Source organism: Triticum dicoccoides, chromosome 3A (assembly GCF_002162155.2).
Source record: "Triticum dicoccoides isolate Atlit2015 ecotype Zavitan chromosome 3A, WEW_v2.0, whole genome shotgun sequence".
Taxonomy (NCBI): domain Eukaryota; kingdom Viridiplantae; phylum Streptophyta; class Magnoliopsida; order Poales; family Poaceae; genus Triticum; species Triticum dicoccoides.
The window spans coordinates 278,190,496-278,198,855 of record NC_041384.1 but is presented as its reverse complement, the minus strand read 5'-3'; the positions used below and the strand labels follow the sequence as shown (position 1 = coordinate 278,198,855).

At 44.1% G+C, this 8,360-nt stretch overlaps 1 long non-coding RNA gene across 1 annotated transcript; it reads left to right on the top strand.

The window, feature by feature from the left end:
- Window positions 1-4,270: 4,270 nt before the first annotated feature.
- LOC119268073 lies at window positions 4,271-5,916 on the top strand. The gene is made up of 2 exons (XR_005132853.1): window positions 4,271-4,847; window positions 4,952-5,916. It is a non-coding gene; the product is annotated as an uncharacterized LOC119268073 (long non-coding RNA).
- Window positions 5,917-8,360: the final 2,444 nt, after the last annotated feature.

Genomic DNA, 8,360 nt, shown 5'->3' with positions numbered 1-8,360 from the left:
ATCATCCTCCCTCTTTCTAGGGTTAGCAATGTGATAGCTCATATTAGAGATAGAGATTTGCTCATCCACTTGGTTACTTCTCCTTTGGAGTCCATGACCTCTTCGGAGAAGATCCCCCAAGAGGATTCAAGACCCCATTACGGGAAGAACCCCCTCAAGACCTCCTCATGGAGAAGAACCGGTTACCTTTGTATCGTCCCTTGTTGATCGTGGATCTTGTATCTCCTTTTATGTTTCAAGGATCTAGCATATGTGTGATCTAATCTTGTTGGTTTGAGTGATTTCTCTCGTGTTCCCCTCGTGATTTCTCCCCGTGTTCTTCGCGGGATCCGCTCCTTTCGTGAAAAATTGACCATCTAGGGTTCCACCCTACATCATCTTGGTATCATGAGCCACGTTGATCACAATTTCGGAGCATACCCTCTCTGTTTTCTAGCTATGTTTTGTTGATTTTGTCCCAAATTCAAAAATTCCCCACAAAAATAGCCCCCCAAATTTTTTTGTGGTTTGTTGGTGTGATGAAGTTTTGCCGCGGATTTCGTGTGTTGCAAGTAGATCTAGCTTTCCCCCTTCGTTTCCCCAATTTCCATCCACAAAATCTCTAAAATTTTGCCCCAGAATTTCAAATTCCCCACGAGTTCATCAAGTTCATCCATGGATCCAGAGCCCGGACATCCGGCCCGACCCCCGGACATCCGGCCCTCAAGCCCGGACATCCGGCCTGACCCCCGGACATCCGGCCCTCAAGCCTGGACATCTGGCCCCTAACAATAACATCTCCATCCACCACCCAGTTTCCCGCATAATGTTCGCCAAATTTTGCTTCGGTGCCCACTTTCACTTCCGCATACCACCATCACTTCCGCATACCACCACCATTTTCCGCAAACACACCCATCGCTTAACCACTATCTACTCCGACAATTTTGTCATGTTTTGCCATGAGAATTTGAGTTGTGGTTCCGTGTCCTATTGTGTTTTGGCTATTTAGGTACGGTTTGACATCAACATCACCACCGCTCATCTTCGCCACGGACTCGTCTTCGACAACGACCACTCCACCATTTTGACACCATACCATAAGAAAGAACGGTAACCTCATCTTGGTATCTCGATATCCCATCATTATACATTCTTTCCATTACATTGATAACCACCATAGCCCAATTTTTTGTATCTTACCCATCGAGACTAGCCTTTGAGTATTGCCGGCAACGTCACTTGTGCACATTAGTGGTCATACTTCACATTGCATACTTACCATATCATTTTGGTACATATCTTGGTATCATCTTTTGTGTCACAAAGTTGTCATCGCATACACAAATGCTATCTTGGTTCGTGAAGTTTTGCATGATAAAGAGCTCAAAATAGAAAGAGCCAAACAAGCTTTTAAGCAAAAGGGAAAGATAAGCAAAGAGCTTTTCAGCAAGAACCATAGCATCATACGAGATTAAGATTGTCATACTCGATCATTTTGGATCATATCATCGGAATACCATACATATAGCATAATCGGGATAGAAGTCGTTGCATTTTTGCTTAGTAGGTTGTGCACAAGTATTCGTATCCGCCTATTGTGCAATCATGCCAACATCTTTCTAGTGTTGTGCAACAATAGCATCTTCCATGGATTCCACATTTTGGCTCATTCCTTAGTTGCACGACCCCATTTATCTATTTGTGTGTGTGTTTCCATGTACCATATTTTGCTATTGGTCTACTTGTCGCATTTGCAAATTTGCGAATCTTTTCCAACATTATTGAGGCTCACTAACTATTGCATCAAATTTTGTGCCACCATCCTAACCGAGCTCCACTATAAGCTTTTACTTGTGTAGGTGTGAGAAACCGACAAGAATTGGTACCAATTGTGCTATTTCCTTGTTCCACATTTGAGTGATCATTGATCCATCTTCAACATCGGTCAAGGTACTTTTGGTATAAGTTCTTATCTTTCTCCCACTCGCATATTTGCTTGGGATGATGGATAGGCCAAGTTCTTCTACCAACCCACTCTTCATCGAGGAATACGACGATATGACTTCCTACATCACCAAGAGCCATCTCTTCGGTACACAACGAGCTTTGCATCAAGAACAACAAGCTTTGGGCGACCGCATCGACAACCTTGCCACCAACTTATGACAATCCAAGAAAAGTACAAGAGACTACTTCGACACATCCATGGCATCTCTCAAAGAGGATATTCGAACCATGATGGTCAACCGCTCTTCTACCTCGTCGTCCCACTCAAGACGGAGCCGCTCGAGTCGACACTCCGATGACACCATCTCCGGCTCAAGTACACTGAAATTGAACACTCTTTGTTGAGCCGCACGCCATGAACATCAAGCAAACCACAATAATACTCTTCATGACACCGCTTCTCAAGACCATCGACATCGCCAAAACCAAGCTACCTTGTCGCAAGCACAAGAATGGCAACGCCTATGCCGACAAGAGGAAGAACGGGCGCGCTAATGACCCACAAGTATAGGGGATCTATCGTAGTCCTTTCAATAAGTAAGAGTGTCGAACCCAACGAGGAGCAAAAGGAAATGATAAGCAATTTTCAGTAAGGTATTCTCTGCAAGCACTGAAATTATCGGCAACAGATAGTTTTGTGATAAGGTAATTTGTAACGAGTAACAAGTAACAAGTAATAAAAGTAAATAAGGTGCAGCAAGATGGCCCAATCCTTTTCGTAGCAAAGGACAAGCCTAGACAAACTCTTACATAAAGGAAAGCGCTCCCGAGGACACATGAGAATTATCGTCAAGCTAGTTTTCATCACGCTCATATGATTCGCGTTCGGTACTTTGATAATTTAATATGTGGGTGGACCGGTGCTTGAGTCCTGCCCTTCCTTGGACAAGCATCCCACTTATGATTAACCCCTCTTGCAAGCATCCACAACTACAAAAGAAGTATTAAGGTAAACCTAACCATAGCATGAAACATATGGATCCAAATCAGCCCCTTACGAAGCAACACATAAACTAGGGTTTAAGCTTCTCTCATCTACTTATTACTTCCCAATGCCTTCCCCTAGGCCCAAACAATGGTGAAGTGTCATGTAGTCGACGTTCACATGACACCACTAGAGGAAAGACAACATACATCTCATCAAAATATCGAATGAATACCAAATTCACATGACTACTTATAGCAAGACTTCTCCCATGTTCTCGGGAACAAACGTAATTGCTCACAAATCATATTCATGTTCATAATCAGAGGGTTATTAATATCCATAAAGAATCTGAACATATGGTCTTCCACCAAATGAACCAACTAGCATCAACTACAAGGAGTAATCAACACTACTAGCAACCCACAGGTACCAATCTGAGGTTTTGGAACAAAGATTGGATACAAGAGATGAACTTGGGTTTGAGATGAGATGGTGCTGGTGAAGATGTTGATGGAGATGGACCCCCTCCTGATGAGAGGATCGATGGTGATGACGATGGTGATGATTTCCCCCTCCAGGAGGGATGTTTCCCCGGCAGAACAGCTTCGCCGGAGCCCTAGATCGGTTCCCACCAAGGTTCCGCCTCGTGGCGGCGGAGTTTCATCCCGAGAGCTTGATTATGATTTTTTTTCTAGGGCAAAAGACTTCATATAGTCAAAGATGGGCACCGTAGGCCTGCTAGGGGGCCCACAAGACAGTGACGCGCGCCTAGGGGGTAGGGCGCGCCCCCCACCCTCGTGGATGGTAGGTGGGCCCCCTCTGGTGCTTCCTTCGCCCAATATTTTTTATATATTCTAAAAATGACTCCCGTGGAGTTTCAGGACTTTTGGAGGTGTGCAGAATAGGTCTCTAATATTTGCTCCTTTTCCAGCCCAGAATTCCAAGTGCCGGCATTCTCCCTCTTCATGTAAACCTTGTAAAATAAGAGAGAATAGGCATAAGTATTGTGACATAATGTCTAAAAACAGCCCATAATGCAATAAATATCGATATAAAAGCATGATGCAAAATGGACGTATCAACTCCCCCAAGCTTAGACCTCGCTTGTCCTCAAGCGGAAGCCTATATCGAAAAATATGTCCACATGTTTAGAGATAGAGGTGTCGATAAAATAAGATACGGGCATGAGGGCATCATGATCATTCTCAGAATAGCAACATATATATATAGGGTGGGTCTATTCTAACAGCACCCTTAAGAGTCTTATTCTGCACACAAAACGTCTTATTCTGCTAACACCCTAAGCCTCCCACGAACCAATCGAAAACAAAAACAGAAAAAGAAACAAACGCCCCCACCCCCACCACTCGACCACCTCTCTGTCCATCTTCCTCTCCCACAGATGCCTCCTCCGATTCCCCACGACCAACCACCTTCCTCTCCTACCCCGGCGCCGCTCGCCTCCAACTACCTTTTGCCCCGCACCGGAGCCAGACAACCACTGCCTCCAACCACGCCCAGCCCCGAGCACCCCCTACCCCGGCCTCCCAAGGCCGCTCCGGTGATGGTCCACCCCACTGCCACCAGCGGAGGCCCTGGATCCGCGCCGCCACGCCTCCATTAGTTTGGATCCCCACGCCTCCATGGCCGCCGGAAGAGGGTCTGCCCACCCCCAACCCCGAGGTGTTGCCCTCGCCCCACCCCGACCTTGGCCCATGATGGTCGTCCTCCACGGCCACTTCCCCGCCCCCACGACAACCGGTCTTCACGGGCGGGGCTCCACGGCGTAGTCCACAACGCCCCCGCCCTCGACCAAGCTTGACGACGCGGCTGCGAACATCTGCTCCATCCTCCGGTGATGGCAACATCGCCGTGCCATGCCCCATCTCACGCCGGATCTGAACGCAGGGTCACCTGTCTCGCATCTCCGGTGCGGATCCGGGCGTGCAGCCCCCACCCATCTTCCTCGAGCTGCTCTTTGCGTATATCTGCCTCCAGCACCTGATGCGGTTCTATTTTCATATATTCGTGCAGCTCGGCGGCGTGGCACTACGCAGCTCTGGCGATTCACTTGTGTGTGTGTGCAGTCCGGCGATGGTCAACTCCGGTGTCGTGAATTGGTCGTTGGTGACCTTGCTACAGTTCGTTGCCGCACATCATGTGGCTTCTACAGTTGTGGGCTGTGCAGCTTGGCCAGCGTTGCAGTGCGGTCAAGCGATGTGTGCGGTTTGGCCTCACGGGATTTTGGCTGTGCAGCTTGGCCAGCGCTACAGTGCGTACGACGATGCAGTTTGTTGAATTGGCGTGTGCAGCTAGGGATTTTGGCGGCGTGACGCTCAGGCGTGTGGTTTCCCAGTGATGTTCGCCCGCGTGTGCAGTGCGGTTTCCCCGGTGCTGTCCGCCCGGATGTGCACTGCGGTTAGGTTCACTTGTGTGTGTAGTGTGTGTGATGTAGTGTGGTAACAAGGCCGTGTGAGGTTACATGGGGTTGTTTTGACCCTATGCAGCCCGATTGCCGCCTCGTCCACACAATTCACAACACGAAAATGTCCTTTTCTGGTGACATCCTCTTTTGGATGGATGCATTTCAGCATGGCCGCTCTGCAGTCCAGCGACCATCACCGTGCAGCTCGGCGACATGAGTGATGTGGTACACTTGCAAAAATTTGTAGTTTTTGCTTGCAGGTAGTGTGCGCTGCTTCGGGTGAGCTCGCCTCCTTGCAGTCCACCGACACATTCGTGCAGTACGGCCCATGCATGTGTGCAGTCTGTGGTGCGTGGGAAGCAGCTCGCAAAAGGTCTCATGAAGTTATTTTGCCCCTGTGCAGCTTGGTTGCTGCCTCCATGCAGTTCGGTTGACTCACTACTGCAGTAGGTCGCCGGTGTGTGCGTGTAGATCAGTTCTGCCAGGCGGCACTGCCCCATGGTAGTTTAGTGTGTTTGTGTATGTGTGTTTCATATTATTTTGGCCATGTGAATGAATTCTTGTATGTAATGTATATGTTGGGTGTATTCAGTTCACTTGAAAACAAATGCAAGATTTTTATAAAAACTATTGCAGTACACTTACAAAAACGCCATAGAAAAAATGTTAATTCACTCTATCGTGTTCATGAACAGAAACCAAAACATCTTGATGAAGTTCGCTTATTATTAGATGTAGTTCCCTCGCTCAGTCCCTGCGGTCCACTTGTTAGGAAAAAAGGTAACAGAAAACATTTTTTATAAAAAGACAAAAGAAATCAAGAAGCTCGTTTGCATGTGTGATGCAGTGCATTCTTCTCTCTGATGCAGTACACACGTGGATTTTGGTGTCGCGAAAAACAGAGTGTCCGCCTTTCGGTAAAATCAAAATTGCTCTTAAATCGTAAAGAATTAGAGAGAGTGTTTTACATGAAAAAGTTGTGCCTCGTCGATATCTTTCCAACGGTGTATAATTTGAATCATTTTGACCAGCGGTTTGTAAAAATTTCGCGAAAAACGACTGCTGCCACTCGTCGTCCCCCACACCATTTTTAAAATTAACTTAAAACTGTAAGGAATCTCAAAACCATTTCTACATATGAAAGATGCGCCTTGTCCACAGCTTTCCAACGACGTATTACATGCCTCGTTTCTACAAACAGTTCAAAAACTAGAGATAAAACAGTATCAAAAATTGCAAAAATTCCACAAAAAAAGTAAATCCGCGATTTAGTAAACTTGAAACTGCTCTTAAACTGTAACGAATTAGAGAAAATAATAGATATGAAAAAGCGCATCAACGATATATTTCCAACGGTGTATCATTTGCTTTATTCGGATGAGCGGTTTAGAAAAAATCATGAAAATACGCTCGCTGCCACTCGTCATCCGCCGCACCGTTTTTTAAACTACTCTTAAACCGCGAGGAATTTCAAAAAGTATTCAACATGGCGAAGTTGCGCATAATACATAGCTTTCCAATGGTATATTATATGCCTCGCTCCAATAAACGTTAAAAAATTAGAGTGAAAACAGTACCGAAAAACACCGCGTGCAGTTTTTTCCGAGACAAAGTTCACTAGACTAGATTGCAGTGCTCTTGCTATAGAAAATGCAGTGCTCTCGCATTGAGCGTGCAGTGCGGAAGTGTTTTCAAAATAACTATTCTGTTAATATTAGCAGAAAATGCAGGGTCACGCTATTCGTCACCCTGGTTGAGGAATAGTTATTCTTCACCCCCCTCTATTTTACCATCAATGCCCCTATATATATAGGGTTGCGCTATTCGTCACCCTGGGTGATGAATAGTTATTCTTCACCCCTCTCTATTTTACCATCAATGCACCGTAATTTTACGTTCTGTAAGTTTTGTCTTATTTTCGACGCAAAAAGGGACCATAAGAAAATATATAATCGTCATAAAAATATTTTATGTTATGTACAATTACAAACATAAAAACATAGTCTAAAATACACATAAACTACAAATTTTCTTGTCTTATGACCTATATTTTTATTTTCTTATGTCAAATTTTACGTAGTGAATCAATAGGATTGTAACTATTTGAATTCGAAACGTAATTTAATTATGAAATGATTGTAAGATTACCTCAGGTGAAGAATAACTTATTCTGCACCCTGGGTGATGAATAGTAACACTATATATATATATATATATATATATATATATTGTCATATGATTTCTTATGCTAAATTAACAATTCATTCATAATTTCAAGTATGAATCAGAAACTTCATTGAAAACTAACAAACTATAATCTCAGTCATTGAAGCAATTGCAATTTATCATAACATCGGAAAGAGTCAATATAAGAGCTTTTCAGCAAGTCCACATACTCAACTATCATTTAGTCTTTCACAATTGCTAACACTCACGCAATACTTATGGTATGAAGTTTTAATTGGACACACAGAAAGATAGGGGCTTATAGTTTTGCCTCCCAACCTTTTACCTGAAGAGTAATGTCAACAATAATAGTTCATGAAAACTCACATCCAATTAGCTATATATATTAGAATCTTTCCAACACACAGTGCTTGCCAAAAGATAAAATGTAAAAAGGAATGGTGAAGATCACCATGACTCTTGTATGAAGTATAAGACAAGAATAAAAGATAGGCCCTTCACAGAGGGAAGCAGAGGTTGTCATGTGTTTTTATGGTTGGATGCACGAAATCTTAATGCAAAAGAATGTCACTTTATATTGCCACTTGTGATATGGACATTTATTATGCAGTTCGTCGCTTTTATTTCTTCCACATCACAAGATCGTATAAAGCTAATTTTCTCCACACTAATAAATCATACATATTTAGAGAGCAATTTTTATTGCTTGCAATAATGACAACTTACTTGAGGGATCTTACTCAATCCATAGGTAGATATGGTGGACTCTCATCGCAAAAATGGGTTTAAGGATATTTGGAAGCACAAGTACTATCTCTACTTGGTGCAAAG